General features: G+C 33.2%; 1 protein-coding gene and 1 non-coding gene across 11 annotated transcripts in view; both read right to left on the reverse strand.

Moving 5' to 3' along the window:
• LOC101740157 (uncharacterized) overlaps positions 1-17,700 on the reverse strand; it is a 68,901-nt gene that overhangs the window by 9,421 nt on the left and 41,780 nt on the right. The window lies entirely within an intron of this gene.
• Positions 15,192-15,263, reverse strand: Mir2840 (microRNA mir-2840). Its single transcript, NR_107441.1, has one exon. It is a non-coding gene; the product is annotated as a microRNA mir-2840 (primary transcript).

Consider the following 17,700-nt stretch of genomic DNA (forward strand, 5'->3'; position numbering starts at 1 on the left):
AAAATGAAATTAAAAAAGGCGAGATTAGACTGAGACTTTAGAACTCTTAAGGTGAGTGGCGGCATTAAGTTAACCAGGTAGGCCGTGAGCTCGTCCACCCAAACATGCAATAAAAAAAACAAGAAAAAGTATTACGCTAGAAACTAAATGCAAGTGATTTGAAGATTACATTACTGGTGAATGTCAATTTCAAATTTATGTTGCAATAAATTTGGCAATTTCTGAGTCAGAAAATTGGGAGTACAGAAGAGATGGCATGATTTGAAATTTAAATATATTGATTTAGAAATTTAGTTATTTTTTTAAGTATATTCGTTTATTATGTTTCTATATTTGTAAGAAATGAATTTTTGGGCTATCGTATGAAAATATAAGTAATAAATTTAATGGTTAGAATAACTGATCAATGTTCTAACCATCTTCTCCTAACCCCATTATTTAGGCCCGGTACATGATGATAACTTCGTTTAACGCTGTTTCATATTACGCTCTACTTTGGTGGAACGTATAGCCGGCGTTAAACGCGGTATTACTATGCCCGCTAACACTCAAATAATCGATTAGATACAGTTATTAAAAATTGGTCGCGCGGTACGCGATTTCTTTGTCGATTTCTTTCTTTAATAGCTTTCTACAATTACTATCGCCTGTATTCAAGGTAAAATAATCTAGGTACATATTATAATGAGCCTGCTTTTTATTTCGCACGCCAAGTCATTATTATTGATAGCCTTTAGGGTTTAAAATGTACTATCATCGTGATAGTGATCTTAGTAATGTGTCGAAAAAGGTCTTATTTGTATTTGTTTAATAGTAAATGATAAGTAAGAGACCATACGGAACTAATTAAGAAACAAATTTAATTTTCCTTCAGCGAAGGGTGAGTTATAAATCTTTCGAATCTGTTGCCAGGGACAGTTGGCAAAACAACAATACACATTGCGGTTTATGATGTAACGGTTTTCATGTGCAGGTCTTTAATGAGATGTTCCTACTGTGTAGTTAGTCTTCCGTATAGTCGTCTTGAAAAAAATATCGACGCGCCATTTCCATGGTGCTTCCGTGAAATGATTAATAGGTTCTGCTTTTACATAATCTACAAAATTAAGCACAGATACACCTAAATTATTCAATTTGATGATTTATGTAGCGGTAATTGATTTAGATTTGAAAGGAAATAAAAAAAAATTTGAATTTTTTTAAAGAGGTTAATTACCTGGGGATTTCTATTCTATATCATTCTATTCTTTTGAGGTTATCTTAATGGACTAACCATTTATCTTTTTGCATTAACAAAATATAGAATATATTAAATATTTACGTTATATTATGCCGCTCAAACGTACACCTTTACTGTATTTAATGTATATACTATAATATATTTAATATAATATTATAATATAAATCGTAATTATAGTTCATTGTATGTTTTAATCATTACTCGCTCGTCCTAGCTGCTCCTAGACGATAATGATACACCTTATGTGGAGAACAGTAGACGGTCTCTCAGCTACTAGAGCTAGGGGTTAGAAGTTATGTACCATATTCAACAGACCTTCAGCCGACAGACTTCTACTTTTTCCAAAATTTGGATAGCTCTTGGTAGGAATAAAAATCTATACGCGAGAATGCAAAATACCTTTGAAGAGTTTATTGGGCACTTGATTTCTTCAAGAAGGTTATTAAAAAATTACCACTGCGCTTTCAAATATGCATCGTTACCATAGGATTATATTTGGATTGATAGAAATAAATAAAAATATTATAAAAAAAATTACTTTCTGTATACTAAACGGCAATTTCGTAGGCAAAGACCAAATATTATAGATAAGACTGGGTATTCCATCAATCACTTAATAGCTTAACTCATTATTCTGATAACTGCATTAGTTAATACGCAGAGTCCCTTATTGTGTTTACTTAAGCGGTTAATAGTTAAATCCGTAGGTAGCTCAGATGCTTTATTGACCAACTTGTGTATAAACCTTAAATTTGTACATTAAAAAAATTTAGATTAGGTGTCCGACATGTTTGTACCACATCTTTAAGTGCTCGAAATTAAATAATAGTTATAATAAATTAAATGTACTAACTTAGTGTAAGTAGCTGTTGTCTTATTTAGTTGTATAGAAATTCATCGAATATCATTGGTTTTGATCAGCACTGTATCAAAGGAATAATCTGATAAAACATTGCGAGATTTCACCTCAATACTTCCGTCCGAATTGGCTCGTACCACCAGACAAGTTGATTTTAGTATCAGGGAAACATCCGAACAAAATAGGGGTCACGACCTTCAGATATGAGCGATACGAATGAGAAGGAGAAAAAATTTTTAATTTGTTTTTTAACAACAAATTTAAATACATTTTGAAAAATATAAAACAATACTATACATCATCAATACTAATCAATACTAATATTATAAAGAGGAAAGGTTTGTTTGTTTGTTTGTATTGAATAGGCTCCGAAACTACTGAACCGATTTGAAAAATACGTTCACTGTTTGGAAGCTACACTATTCCCGAGTGACATAGGCTATAATCTTTTTTTAAAAAAATTAGGGATCCTTTCTAAAACTCCAATAATGTAACCCAAAGTGTAAAAAAATTACCTAAAATATTCTTTACATTGCGTGCCCTGCGAAAACTATTGATGATAGAATAAAATAATGTACTTTACAAAAAGTGTAGCGACAGCATAATAATATGCCTAACTATTATAGTTATGCTGCAATAAGTTTTCTTTTATTTAAAAAAATAAAACAACGTCAAATATCATTGAAATTTTTGTTAAAGACCCGAGCGGAGCCGGAGCGGGCCGCTAGTTGTATCATAAAATTGTAAATTCTCTTATTAATAATTATTTACCCACTTAGTACCTTCAAAGATTAGTGATATCATGGTTATTAATATGTGTGTTTAAAAACAACTCGTTACAAATACTCGCATATATCTCCGAACGTCATTGGATTGTAAATTACGTCAAAAATAAACGAATATTTTGGCATCTTATCTGCTCATACTTCCGCTGTTAGAATTTGTTTAAATGTGGAACATATTATGCAAAAATGTTAATAAACGTATTAAGGTAAACTTCTTATTATCTATTCAAAATATGTAGGTAAAGGTCGTTGTAAAATAGATTAATATTAACAAATACATATAAAAAGTTTTATTGCAAGGCAGGACTGAAATGGTTCATCTATGTATGGCTTATTTCGCCGTGGTTCAGTGAACTTTGCGGTCACTGCCGACCGTGGCCACGGCTATAAGATCATTGGATATCACGCTGACAGATGTTTTTGTTTTTAAATTAAATTACCTTTGCGCTATGTATTTTTGAACGGACTCCATTTATAATGAAGAGGTATTTGGAGCGTATGTAACTATGTATGTTATTAAAACTTCATAATTATGTTAATTTAAAGATTGTGAGCTCGCATGGGTTTGTATCACCAACATGCTTATTTTTCCCTCGAATCTGTCATCTGTTTCGGCTCGAAAAGTGGATAGGATAAGCATTATACAATAACATTAAAACTGTAATATGTTTCAAGGTGTACGGCAATATTCACGTTGCGATGTATAATCTAATTAAACATCAAATCTTAACGTCTGGTGGATAACGAGCTAGTTCATTCTACTCGTAAAATAAAAAAAAGTCGTTCTACTTTTAATTTATGTGTGTTTAAGCTCTAGGATTGCGGTCATTTCAATCCACATTGTATACACAAATCTTGGCCACAGAATATCGCATTACTCGGAGAGTCGGCGGTAAACCGAGGCAGGTTTCAATTACGTGTAGGTTTGCACTAGTGTTTACCAGCATATGTCTTGGCATTATTGATGAATAGTATGTTACCATCCTATACATTGGGAGATATATCTATTCGATGACATAGACACTGATGACTAACACATAATTTTGATCTAGACACGTAATGTCATGTAAATGTATCTATTGGCTGTATTCTCGTAGCTCCAATATAATTACAATTTAAAGCAGAAGTTTGCTGTATTTGTATTTCTTTTGTCCTATAAGCTCAAGCAACAGTCATTAAATTCATTTTTATTTTAGGCTAGCGGACCCAGCAGACTTCGTAGTGCCTCAATCGATAAATAAAAGACCTAAACATTTGTATAAAATAAACTTAAAACAAACAAAAGAATCCGTCCGACGGGGGACACATCAAAGGGAAAACAAAATTCTTATTTCTATTTAATTCCGAGTATTTTCATGTTTATCTCATCGAGATATTATAATACAATCTCGATGGTTTATCTGCCTTTTAAACCTTCTCTGGACTTCCACAAATAATTCAAGACCAAAATTTGCCAAATCGGTCCAGCTGTTCTCGAGTTTTAGCGAGACTAAAGAACAGCAATTCATTTATATATAGATAGGGAATTTCCAAATTTATTCAAATATATTTTATTGTATATTTAATGGCGTGCCATGAAATACTGAAATGATTGATCTTAGTATAGTTTTCATTTGATCCTGTTTGAATTTGCTTAAGACTTGAGCATGAGAGATCTCTGATTTATTTCCTGTCACTCCGCAGTAATTATACTTGTAGGTGTATATTGTTCTTTAATGAAAGAACCGTAACATGTCCGGGTTACCTTGACAACTGAGTGTGACGAACATACGAGTAGATCACGTCAACTTTTAACTTACCTGAAACAAACAACGTCCATTATTGATATTTCGTCACGTTCTTGAGACCTAACATGACAGAATTTCGTAAGTATAAACGAGCTAGTTCTTTAAAATATACTGCAATTTCCTTCTATATAATGGGCAATTTAAGACGCTGCATGCCACGGCTTCTAACTTTGTACAATAGAAGTGTAGCAATTAGTAGTAGGTCAGAGGGATTGTTCGAAATCAGAGGTGCGTGGGGCGTGAAAATGTACCGCTGTTTTTTACGCCTGCGCGCTCCCTCTATTGAGGTAACAACTTATTACAAATTACATTTTTTTAATTGCTTATATGGATGGACGAGCTCACAGCCCACCTGGTGTTAAGTGGTTACTGGAGCCCATAGACATCTACAACGTAAATGCGCCACCCACCTTGAGATATAAGTTCTAAGGTCTCAAGTATAGTTACAACGGCTGCCCCACCCTTCAAACCGAAACGCATTACTGCTTCACGGCAGAAATAGGCAGGGTGCTGGTACCTACCCGCGCGGACTCACAAGAGGTCCTACCACCAGTAAATTTCACCGCAATTCAAGATAAGCCCAATAAACTTTAGTTTCATGTAAAAACCTGGTTTTATTTTGCATAATTTCATTCTAATTTTCCACTCGCCTACCCAAATAAAATTTAAATTATTTTCTAATTACATAGGAAGTTACATAAGAGATTGATGGTAATCAATTTTTTCCTCATGTCGGATGTGACAATGATATAAGTTCAGAAGGCCACAGCGAACACGAGCACAATGCAATATAATTTAATGCTTCGATTACAATTATATCATGACTCACACCATTACGTAAAAAGCAATTCAAAATAATATTTGCTGGCTTTAAACATGCAAATGCGTGTGTCTGAGAAGAAAAAGTACCTTGTTTTAACATATTCATTTCAGGTTAGTAATAGACAAATTTAGAACATTATTATACGTAGGCAAAATTTATTTTTTATATAATCGCTTCTACATACATACATTCGCTTTACTGGTCGTAGGACCTCTTGTGAGTCCACGCGGGTAGGTACCACCACCCTGCCTATTTCTGCCGTGAAGCAGTAATGCGTTCCGGCTTGAAGGGTGGGGCAGCCGTTGTAACTATACTGAGACCTTAGAACTTATCTCAAGGTGGGTGACGCATTTACGTTGTAGATGTATATGGGCTCCAGTAACCACTTAGCACCAGGTGGGCTATGAGATCGTCCACCCATTTAAGCAATAAATAAAAAAAAACATAAAGCATAGATTATATAAAAAGCTATTTGTGTAATGATTTCATTCAGAAAAATCATTTTTTTTATTATTTAAATTATCTAATTTTATATTTATAGAAAATTTATAGTTATTATATGTGGGTAATCCATTTTTGTTTACAGTTAAAAATCTATTTTATTTCATATACAATTGCGATTGTAGTGAACACGAACTCAAGTGTTCATTTAAAAATGTTAACACAGGTGCTAAACGGTCATATCTTTATTTGTTCTATAACAAGTTGTATTGGTTTTAATTCCATTAAAATGTATTGTTTAAAGTTGTTTTGCAATTGTGTCAGGGGAGTTCGATGTTTTCACATTATAAGTAATGTGATTCGTTAACAGTTTAAAATTCTTTCAAATGCAGAAGTATAAATTGTCATTTTCAAAACATTCCGCATGGCAATTTAGGTCGTCGATCTAAGAACAGAAAAAATTAATTTGAACAAAGTTCCTTGACGATTAAAATAAAATCGTTTGAAAACTCCGTAAGAATTTATATAATTTTATAAGTTCTAGAATTTTAGCTAACTTTTTTTGTTAAATAATTTAACAGGAGTTTTTTGTTTTATTTTGAAATGTAATTTTTCCAAGATAAAGCAATGCTCGATTTTTCTATTTCAATGCTATCAATAAGAATAATCTATTGATAAAGTGTCGTAGTAAAGTGTAAATGAGACGTTGACCTTTCGACCCGGAATCAAAAGCCGATCTGTTCGTAACCTTCGTCTAAAATGCAAGCTATTATTATTAAACCTTTTACCGGTTGTGTGAATATAATAAAATTTATATGAATTTATTAGCAATTTTTACATAGGCAATTTTGCGGTATTAAGAAATCATTCAAATTAAATTTTTGCAAGCAAATGTATGGGATTTTATGTGATTTTTATTAGCCTCTATAATTAAACAAGTTACGTTACATAACAAAACTTATTAGATATAAATCTTATTTTCGAACCATATTTACGAGAATCCTCTTCTTTTTTACTGGAACTAGATGGGTGAATGAGCTAACGACGTGTATAGTGTTAAAAAGTCGATGTAGCCCATAAGCATGATCATGTGAAAGTCGCCTCCTTAATACGTGGAGTTGAAGCCTCAGTTTTATTGTATAACGGCTGGCATACCCTTAAAATTGGAACGCATTTTGCATGCGACTGTTATTTTTAAGAGTTTTTTTCAAAATGAATTCTTAGGCCTGATCAAGAGTATCACTTAAAAGAAAATAAAGGTTATCTAAAATGGATGAACGCTCTACTTTCGGGTGGCCGTTGGGAATTTCAATAGCTTCATAAGCATAATGTGTATGGGCCGCATGCGTCTCGAGTGCCATAAAAGGCCAAGCTTTCACTTAAATTATGAAGATCCCTTTTAGGGCCTAAAGTGAAAAGTTATGAAATTTGACCAATTTTGTTGAAAACTGCTCCTTGACACCTGCCTTCCTCTAGGACTGAACTCATAAACTTTATCCACTCATAGCTGTTATTTTGATCGAAATAAAAACATAAACTCCTTTTTAATCGGCTGTTGTAGGTAATTAGCATTTGCTGTAACATTATTTTTACACGTTTTATATTAGCTTCACTTGTATGTATATTTGTATGTTTGTGACGGAATCCTTTATACGCGATTTTGGCCCACTTTAAACGGCCAGATTTCATTCAAACTTTGTAGATTTATCGAGGACCGATACAATTCAATATAAAAAAATTTATGAAATTCAACTAAAAAATGATAAATAAATTTTAATATATTTAAATTGAAAATAGTTTTTTTACAATAAAAAAAATTTTTTTTTACACTATTTTAAATTTAAATTTATTAAAATTTATTTTCTATTTTTTAGTTGAATTTTATATAAAGCGTGTTTTTTAGTTTTTTTAAACTATTATTTTACTTTACAGGCCCATCAAGTAAACGTTTACGATGGAATAGTCACAGTAGTTTCGCATTATTCATTTCAACAACAAAGCAGATACCGTAACAATGCAAAAAATACGTAGTTTCTATAGTTACAAGGCAAAATGAAACCGTGGCGGGGCAGTTTTTCTGGGTTCAATCGGTTTGAAGGCGTTCGAATTACCTTGACGGAAAAGTAGCAGGCGCGGAGCAGGAAATTTAGTTTTAAAAACAAATAAATCAATGATTTGTCCTGTGGCCTTTGATCCAAATATCTAATACGCTTTCAAATAAGATACTTGTGAATGGTACTCAATGTTTTCGCGCCCAAAATAAATTTTTAGCAGTATTAATGTTATATCAATTTTATTTTCGGAATATATTTCACATTGTTACTTTATCTTTATACTTTTACTTTTATTATCATTATCAATAATAAAAAACATATTCGAAAACATGTATATGCATAATTCGTGCATATGCATATAAATGTTTTGAAATGGCATAATTCCTTCACAAAATAACCAACACCTTTCTGAAGGTGAAAATTTAAGTGGAATTATGCCTAGAAGCAATAACAAAAACGACTTTGACAAAACTTGAATAGTAGCGTTTTGACTGGTCACTTATTTAAATATTTCGAACATTCTGCTCTCTATCTATATAATTTGTTACAAAGTGTAATCATTACGAAGAGCATTTTGGGGAGGCGGTGCGGTATCACTGTCCCGAAGTAATTACTCGTTCCGGTCTGAATGACGGGATGATATCCGTTGTTCCAATGTAATAGAGACTGAACTAATGTCTCAAGTTGGGTGGAGACTTTCAACATGTGCTTTATGTGATTCTGTAATTAAACACAAGCGACAGCTAATCTACGCGTTTAAAAGAAACCACATCTCGAACTTCATTTGTCTATAACATCATATCTTCCAGCTGGAGATTAGGCGAATACTTTACTCAGACATCGACCAGATAATCTGAGTGACCCAAAAACATATTTTAATAATCTAATCTTATTTTTACAATACTTACGTTCAACGTAAGTATTGTAAAAATACGTAACAAAGTAAATTACGTAATTGAATAGAAGTTAAAAACAATCAATTATTCGTAGCAATTTTCAATAAATATATTTATTTTGATAACTTTGGATTGTCAAATAAATTAGTGCGCTTAGTGCAAGCTTTTAACTTCTCGATCCCGTAATAGTTTCTCAAATTTGTACGGAGTTGAAAGAGCACGTCTAGTGGCAAACAGGATGACGAATTTTTGAAAAAAAAATCAAGTAAATGTGGTTTGAAGAAGAAAACGTATTTAAGAAATGACTATTTTCGGTTCCACGTTTTAGATTTGAGTGGCATAGAATACAATTGAATTAAGTTCTTCGATGTTTTGTAGGGTTACGTAATGTTAAATTTAAATCAAATACGGTTGCAGCTAGAACTGAGACTTAAACCGAAGGTGGGTGGCCGCGGTCACGTAGTGTTGACTGCGGTAAACACGTAATATGAGGTGGGCCGCGGGTCTCATACGCTATACCACCTACGCTACATAACAAGTACATATTTATTTCTACCTAAGCTGGTAACTGGTAACTTTAAAGGGCTATGCCAGCGTAACCGGGCGAGTAGGTGAGCTCACGGCTCTAACCTGAAGACCAAAAAGTACAGCAGCAACAACGCATTGAACAATTAGTTTAGTATCAATTAAATTCGTATCAATCAATTAAATTGCAAACAATATATCTACTTCAACGATGAAGGTAAAATATGAAATGAATTACCCCAAAATATTTACGGTTTTTGGTGGTAGTACTCGTATCGTGAGCGGTGGCCGCATTGATAGAGGGTTTCTAAGCTAGCTATATAATCTAATGGAGAAAAAAGCCAAGAATTGATAAAAATGTGACACACGCCCAATGCTTTTCTCTTATGTAATCGGAAAACTTTCCACCTACCAAAAATCAAAAGTAATCTTGGCCAGCACTCTCCTGTCTATCGTATGACTTCCCTGGCAAATAGTATACGTGATGAAATTGACATATTTGTTTGCCATGCTTCTCTAGCCTCACTTAAAATAAATTTAAGTTCCGTGATCCACACCGAGCTGTAGACCAACCACATTTATTTTTATTTCTATAGAACATTAATTACCCTCTTTTAATTTTTTATTTTCATTGTTTTTTTTTTTTTGTAAGTTTGTATATGCAGTTTTTTGTTTTCTTTGTCTTAATTTAATATTAGTTAACGATATTTTTATCTTAAGCACAAACGCTCTTAAGCAAGATGTGTTCACACCCAAAAGGGTGAATTCTATAATGTATTATTTTATGTAAATAAGTTCAATGTTTATGTGTGCAGTTTTCATCTAGTTGTGTGAACCTAATAAAAAAAAAAATCAAAACAATCTAATTATGCCTTGATATCATATAATAACTTATAGAGCATGAAAAAAAAATGCACATACTCATATAATCATAAAATCATAAAAAAATATCATTAATAAAATTATATCGATTGCCTGCAGAACTCTGGAACTTTCCTTATTTTCATGTTTATCAAATAATCTATAAAGTAAAACGCTTATCTACTAAGGGGATAAAACGAAATGTATGACAAATATTTATTTAATTGCAGAATTCTGGAACATTCTTTATTTCATGCTTATCAAATAATCTATAAAGTAAAATGTTTATCTACTAAGGGGGATAAAGCGAAACGTATGGCAAATATTTATTTAATATAACTTCAAGATTTGTTCAAGATTTCTGTGGATAGTTCGACTAGAACCTAAATACAGCGTCCTGGCTTTTGGCTGAGCCTTTCCTGTCCTGGTGAAACTGGCCACCAGTAATCCTTAAATCATAAAAAAAACCAAATACCGTGAATGTAGGTTGTGAATAAACGAGAGTTGGTACAACAATACCGCTTATTTTGGCCGCAAAGCATTAATTTATTCATCAGGCATAGACAAAGCTGCATTTACGAAGCAAAACAATTTTTAAAATTCTTAGGAACAAGATAATTATTGTAAATTAGTGCGATATCTTATATTGTGGTTTCAAGAGTTATTAAAATAAAAAGACTTTGACCTCATGATTCAAGGTAGGCTGGGGCATCACGTATTATCCGATATATCTGACCATGCTGATAAAAAAAAACTATTGAATAACCAAATCTTGTATTACATTATTCCGAAACTATTATAACATCCAATAACTTATGATTTATTTCGGAGTTTTATTTTTCATTGAAAATTCAAAACTACGATTGTTTGCCAACACAAATGGGAATTGTTACATTTTTGTAATGCAAGCTTAATAAGATTTTACATGAATTTTGACGAATTTAGAAAATATTTACTTAAGAAATTTATAAATTACAGGGGGCATCTTCTGGAGTCTATTCATTTAAAAGTTGCATTGTTCAAGTCAAAGTTATTATTATACAGAAAAAAAAAACGAATCAGTATTTATAAATTGAATAAGGTGCACATGTTTTCTGCAGTTTATCAACAATGTTGTTTACAATAACTATTATTTGAGTATTTTAATGGATCAACTACTATTTCGTGCTTTATCATGTGTGTATTAGTCCTTCAGAATTGAACTATTGCATAAGTTTCGAACAATTAAAATGTATCTATTGTGAAGCGACTGTCTTGTTTGAATACTTTGTTCTTATGTCGTATTGTTTTTCTTAAAAGGGTTAATCTTCCTTTTGAAGAGAGCTGTGTCACACCGGTAGCTATTCGTTATCAAAGAAATAAAACGGATGCTTTAAAATCCACAAAATTGGTAACCTTGATAAAATTAAATAATGTTTTTGGTGTTCTTTATTATATCTTTATTATGGTCACGCAATATATGAAGCTTAGATGCAATTATCAGAAGTGGTGACTGATTTTTATTTTTAAAACTAAATACAGATAGAGGAGCCCTCTTTTGCGAACAATATTCTGTGGTCGTCGTCATTTCAATAAATTCATTTGACAGTGGGTTTTAGGCACCGTTGTAATCGTTAATGATTCACCCATGTATGCACCTTCCTTAAACTTTTTGCACCGAAACCGGACAAAACTGGCTTCGATCTTAAGGTGTGTCATAATATTCTTTTATAATCAATAAATTTTATCATGTGCCACTCAATACGGATGTTAAAAAATATCGATTCACAACTAACCTGTTTTTCTACTCCTTGACAAGAATAATTTACACCGGTCCGATTTCAAATATCACGGCACCAGAAAAAAAAAACACTCAAAACTTATCCAAGTTAATCACGAAACTTCAACTCGGTAGCTCGACTACTCTTCGAACTGTGACGTCAGGCAACAACTTAAATACTGTTTGTTATCAGTTGCATTGATAATGAGGAAAATAATAACGAACGAACGTCTGTTGCAGCGTACAGTCTACGTATGTATGGAGGTGTGTGGCGTGCCAGCACTAATATAACGCCATATGTTTGACGGCAGGCGGTATTGTCGAGGTGACGTATGCGAGACGCGAAACTCACGACTCTGTTGGAATACTAGAAATTATTTTCAACAAAGACATTTTAACTATAGTCATGTTTTCTTTAGCTATCAATATTATTCAAGATCGCAATAATTTTATCAGCAACTCAGTTGTTACTTCTTTGCAATAAGTTTTTTATTTATTGCTTAGATGGGTGGTTAAGTGGTTACTGGAGCCCATAGACATCTACAACGTTAATGCGCCAACCACCTCGAGATATAAGTTCTAAGGTCTCAGTATAGTTACAACGGCTGCCCCACCCTTCAAACCGAAACGCATTACTGCTTCACGGCAGAAATAGGCAGGGTGGTGGTACCCATCCGCGTGGACTCACAATAGGTCCTACCACCAGTAAAGTGCTTAAGGACAACCTAAATCAACGTCTTAATCTACAATTTATGTACTTTGTAAGCTACGTCATTAACAAGTAATTTCGAATGGTCTTTCCGTAAAATCGCTGCTGCCAATCGTCGTGAGGAAAATCTCGGTTACCGCGTATCTAACAGTTAATCTCTAAGAAGCCTGACGTATCGGAGATGCTTATCTTTTTTTGTTAAAAAAAAACCGCTGTTTCCCGAGAACGATGAGCAGAATACGCAGAAGTTTGTGCAATATTAATTGTGCTGTATGTAATGTATCATTGTAAACCTAGTTAGAATTTCCAAAAACATTAGTTTGCTTCTTTTTCGCTAACATGTTTTATTTGAATAGCATTGTAACAAATACTTTTAAAGTTCTAGAACACAATTTACATAATTTATAGTTTAACCAAAGAATTTGATGCTTTAATTTTACATTTTCTTTTCGACATGCGAGATATATTAATTAGTCCGTATTATTTTGATTAAAAAAAAGTATACGGTCTTAAAATGTTAAAAATATACCAACAAATATTCCAGGCTTATATCGTTCGTGCGAGAAGTCACGTACGTTGCTCTAGTATTTAAAACGTTACTAATAGAAAGATTTTCTTGAAGTCAATGAACAATATATACGTTATCTCAGATCTAGAGTATTCCGTCGAGTTATTGTTTTATACGATCCTTGTTTAATTTTGATCGTTTCTATTCTTCGGCGTTAATGTAATCTAATCACTGTCATAAAAGAGATTTTAGACTGATATTTAATGTTGTGAAATAAATGTTTGTTGTTTTTCAAAAAAGTTTTAGTAATTAATACTATTTTAATTTTTGACACAAGCTATTTTCCAACAATAATCTTTTTTTAAATAGGATTTTGTTTTTCAATGGCATGATACATTTGCAGTTTTGATAAAAACCACAACGTATTTCGCCGCATTGAGACGGTCAATGTCATATCAGTTGACATGGACAAGGCATGTCAATCTGAAAGCGAAACTATTTTTGGCAATTCGATTATAACTTACTAATTTATTAGATTATAATATATTCTCAAAATTTAAAAGTCACCATACCGAAATAAAAATTCACCCACGATCTCAAAAAGTTTCACGACGTATGTATATGTACAGAATTAACGATAATATGCTAAGTATTCAATTTAAAATGTACAAATGCGGTTTTGCTAATATTTTAGCGTTAATTCAGATGCCGTGGCAACGAGAGTAGTAAGAATATTTTCTTGTGTTAATACACAAGACACACCTTCAGTTGAGAGCTATTTTTGTCTGCGCTAATAATATCCATAAAGTTCCATTACTTGAGAAGCTAAAATCTTCTTAGGGTATTTCCATTCTCTTTAATTTCAAATTTGTAACCAATCGAGAACAACTTGATAAAAAAAGTTTTAGACAAATACATATAAAAATAAAATTTTAATTTCAATCAGAACCTTGTAAACGTTATGAGAATTGCTACAAGATGATTTTTATATATTAATTAGATTTGTAGCTTGTAGGAATTAGTACACAGAGCAGAAATAATTATAAGAGTAATTAGGAAAAATGGAGGGGAAAATCCATTGTTCTGTTTCGGGCATAGGGTTGTTCTGATGACCCAGTTCTTTCTGAGGTACACGAATTACTGCTCATAAGAAAAAAAAGTTTTATTATATAGCTTTTCGTTCCTTTTTGAGTACAAAAATGCTATCTACTCGTTTCATTCTATTGTCTTAAACGTATATACATATAAAGAACAAGTATTAATAACTGGAGTTCTTTTTAAATTTAGTTTTTCGCGATTTGAAACTCTCAAAATGCTCACACTAAAAGTAAAAATAAATTGGCTATTAAATCTAAAATGATCTGGTTTTTTTGTCACATTAAATATTTTATTTAAAATATATTCTTTAATTTGATAGTGGTATACCTACGTGAATAGCAATTTAAATTATAATATGCTAGAATCGTTGTCAATAAATTAATTAATTTATTTTATTAAAAGTAAAAATAATTAAAAGCCATTGAATATAGAATAATAGATAAATTGAATCGTTATGGCTCAATTTTCACGGGCACTTGATTTTATGTTATGGTTAAGTTTTGTCCTTATTAAATTAATCTTTTTAATTGCGAGTAGGGTAGGTAATGTCTTGGTTTTTACTGGTAGCGCACAAAGCGAGTCGCCACGGAAGATACCACTACCGTGCCTATTAAGAGTAGCGTTCTAGATTAAAGAATAAACAGCTGTTATAAAAAAAGTAATAAACAACCACATATCTTAAGGTAAAATCAGGTAACCATATGTCTTACTCTACGTCGACTTTTGCCGGTCGTAATGTATCTTGTAGGCCCGCATGGGTACCACTACCCTTTTTTTAACGCTGGGGAATCCGTTTACGAATACCCGGTCGAGAGGAGTAACAGATCGGGTTATGTCGGACTCCGGCGCTTCCAGAGAAGAAGAGGGAGAAGAGGAAGACCAAAATCCTCCTCTTCTTCCAGTTCCTACCTGGAGACTACGCCTTGAGAAAGGCACGCGAGGCACTGCGCGGCGTCTATCACGCAGGACCCGCTCCGCAAAACCGACTACCGACTAAACCCCATCGAGCTCCACCACTCCGACTCCACGAAACCTATGGTATCGCACAGTGTGCGCCGAAGGAGGTACCACTGCCCTGCTTATTTCTGCCGTGAAGCAGTATTGCGTTTCAGTCTAAATGGTGGGGCAGCTGTTAAAAATGGACTCTTAGGATTAACGTTTCAAGGAGGGTAGCGGCATTTACGTTGTTGATGACTATGGGCTCCGGTAACAACATAACACCAAGTCGGCCATGGTCGTTCAGCAAAAGAAGCAATAAATAAATAAAAAATCTATTTGGACCCAGATAAAGATCTGGAGATTATTTTTTTGCGTTGCAATTACCGCAGCTATCTCTGGGCGGGTTTATTTTTGAATATACAAATATCACCCTCTACAAACATATACATATAAGGTTGGGGAAAAAGTTTCTTCGCATTTTTTAAGAAAATTTACAATATTTTTTAATATAGATTATTGAAATTTAACTAAAGTATGTATATACCATTTTGTTCGATAACTTTTTGCTATCTTGTAGGTAGGGACATGATCTCATTCCCCAAAATTATAGGAATTTTGAGGAATGAGATCCCTATCTATCAAAATACCGCGACAATTGGTTTTGGCAGTCCTCTCGTGATGTTAACCTGACACTGCCTAAAGAATTCTGAAGAGACCGAAACAGGTGGAAATCTCAAGGTCAGGAATATACGGCGGATGCATTAACACATCCCAACCAAGCTCTCTTAATTTTTGCTGGGTGGCTAAAGATGTGTGAGGTCTAGCGTTATCATGATGTAAAACCACACCTCTTCTGTTGATTAATTCCGGTCGCTTTCTCTCAATTTCTTGCTTTAATCTCATCAGTTGTTCGCAGTAGAGTTCAGAATCGATGGTCTTGCCTGGTGGTAACAGCTCATAATGAATAATGCCCTTCCAATCCCACCACACACACTGCATCACCTTGTTGCGAGTTAACCCGGTCTTCGCCACAGTCTGTGAAGCCTGACCGGCCTTTGACCACGATCTTTTTCGCACGTTCTTGTCGTACGTGATCCATTTTTTATCACCAGTTATCAACTTCTTCAAAAACGGTTCGGTTTCATTACGTCGTAATAAAGAATCACAAATGAGTACACGGTTCATTAGATTTCTTTCAGTGAGAGCTCGTGAGATACCCAAATATCGAGATTTTTTGTGTACCCATTTTTTTTCAAATGCGCCAAAACTGTTTTGTTTTCAATTCCCAGTTTCTCTTCAGCTACGTCGTAACTACTGACATGCCGATCTTGTTCCACTTTTAAAAAAATGACACCCATTTTATCCGTAATAGGGCGCGACCTTGACTTCAACATTTCCGGATTGAAAACGCTTAAACCAAATGTGTGCTACTCTCACAGACACTGCACGAGGTCCATAAGCATCGCAAATTTTTTTCGCGGCTTGCCTTGCATTTTTACCTTTTTTGTAGTAAAATTTTGAAATGTGTCGAATTTCTTCATTAGATTCACTCATCTTGACAGTATGAAAAATTAATAAAAATCACACATTTTCCTAATTTTAATTTGGAATGATCTTCTTTAAAATTAAAATTTTAATGATACCAAAAACAGTCAGATACAGATAGTATAGCCAAAGAGATTTTATTACAAGTTCATACATACTATAATGTGAAAAGACTTTTTCTCCAACCTATTATAACACAACAGCCTCACAAATAAATACCAACTAATATGTTTTATTTGTAAGGAGTCTCTTCGTGCTCGTAAAAATGCTTCGTGTACATTTACTTCATAAATCACAAAGGAGTTAATTGCAAGTATTAACCTCTACTATAAAGGTGAGGTCGAAAAGCCTTCCACCCGATAGTCGATCTAGACATTTCAGGTCAATCGATATGTCTCATTAAAAATGTATACGATAAGTAGAGTAATTCATCGATCAGTTCTTCGCTGTTCAACGAAGCTATTGATTTGCATGTACATACCTACTTGTTTATTGACAGGTGAATCGATATACTATACTAACAATAGCAATTTTCCTGTAATGGAATTTCACAGGCTTTTGGATTTACGTCATTGTTCTTTAACCTTTTACCGTCGCGACCTACTGTCCCTAATAGAGTTGGAATTCAAAAGCCAATTGCAACTCCCTTAATTTATTAGACATAGAAATATTTTTGGGTGTTTAGAAATATACATGTATCTAATTTTCTTATTTTTAACAAATATTCCTGAACACAGATTTAACGCAAGTCCCTAAAAAACTGTAAGAATATCCCGTTTTTTCAAAACCAATTAAGTACTGAAATATAATTGGTTGTAGTGAGAAACAGGATATCCGACCATAAATTGCATGAAACATTCGAGACGAACAC

This window comes from Bombyx mori, chromosome 8 (genome assembly GCF_030269925.1).
Source record: "Bombyx mori chromosome 8, ASM3026992v2".
Classification (NCBI taxonomy): domain Eukaryota; kingdom Metazoa; phylum Arthropoda; class Insecta; order Lepidoptera; family Bombycidae; genus Bombyx; species Bombyx mori.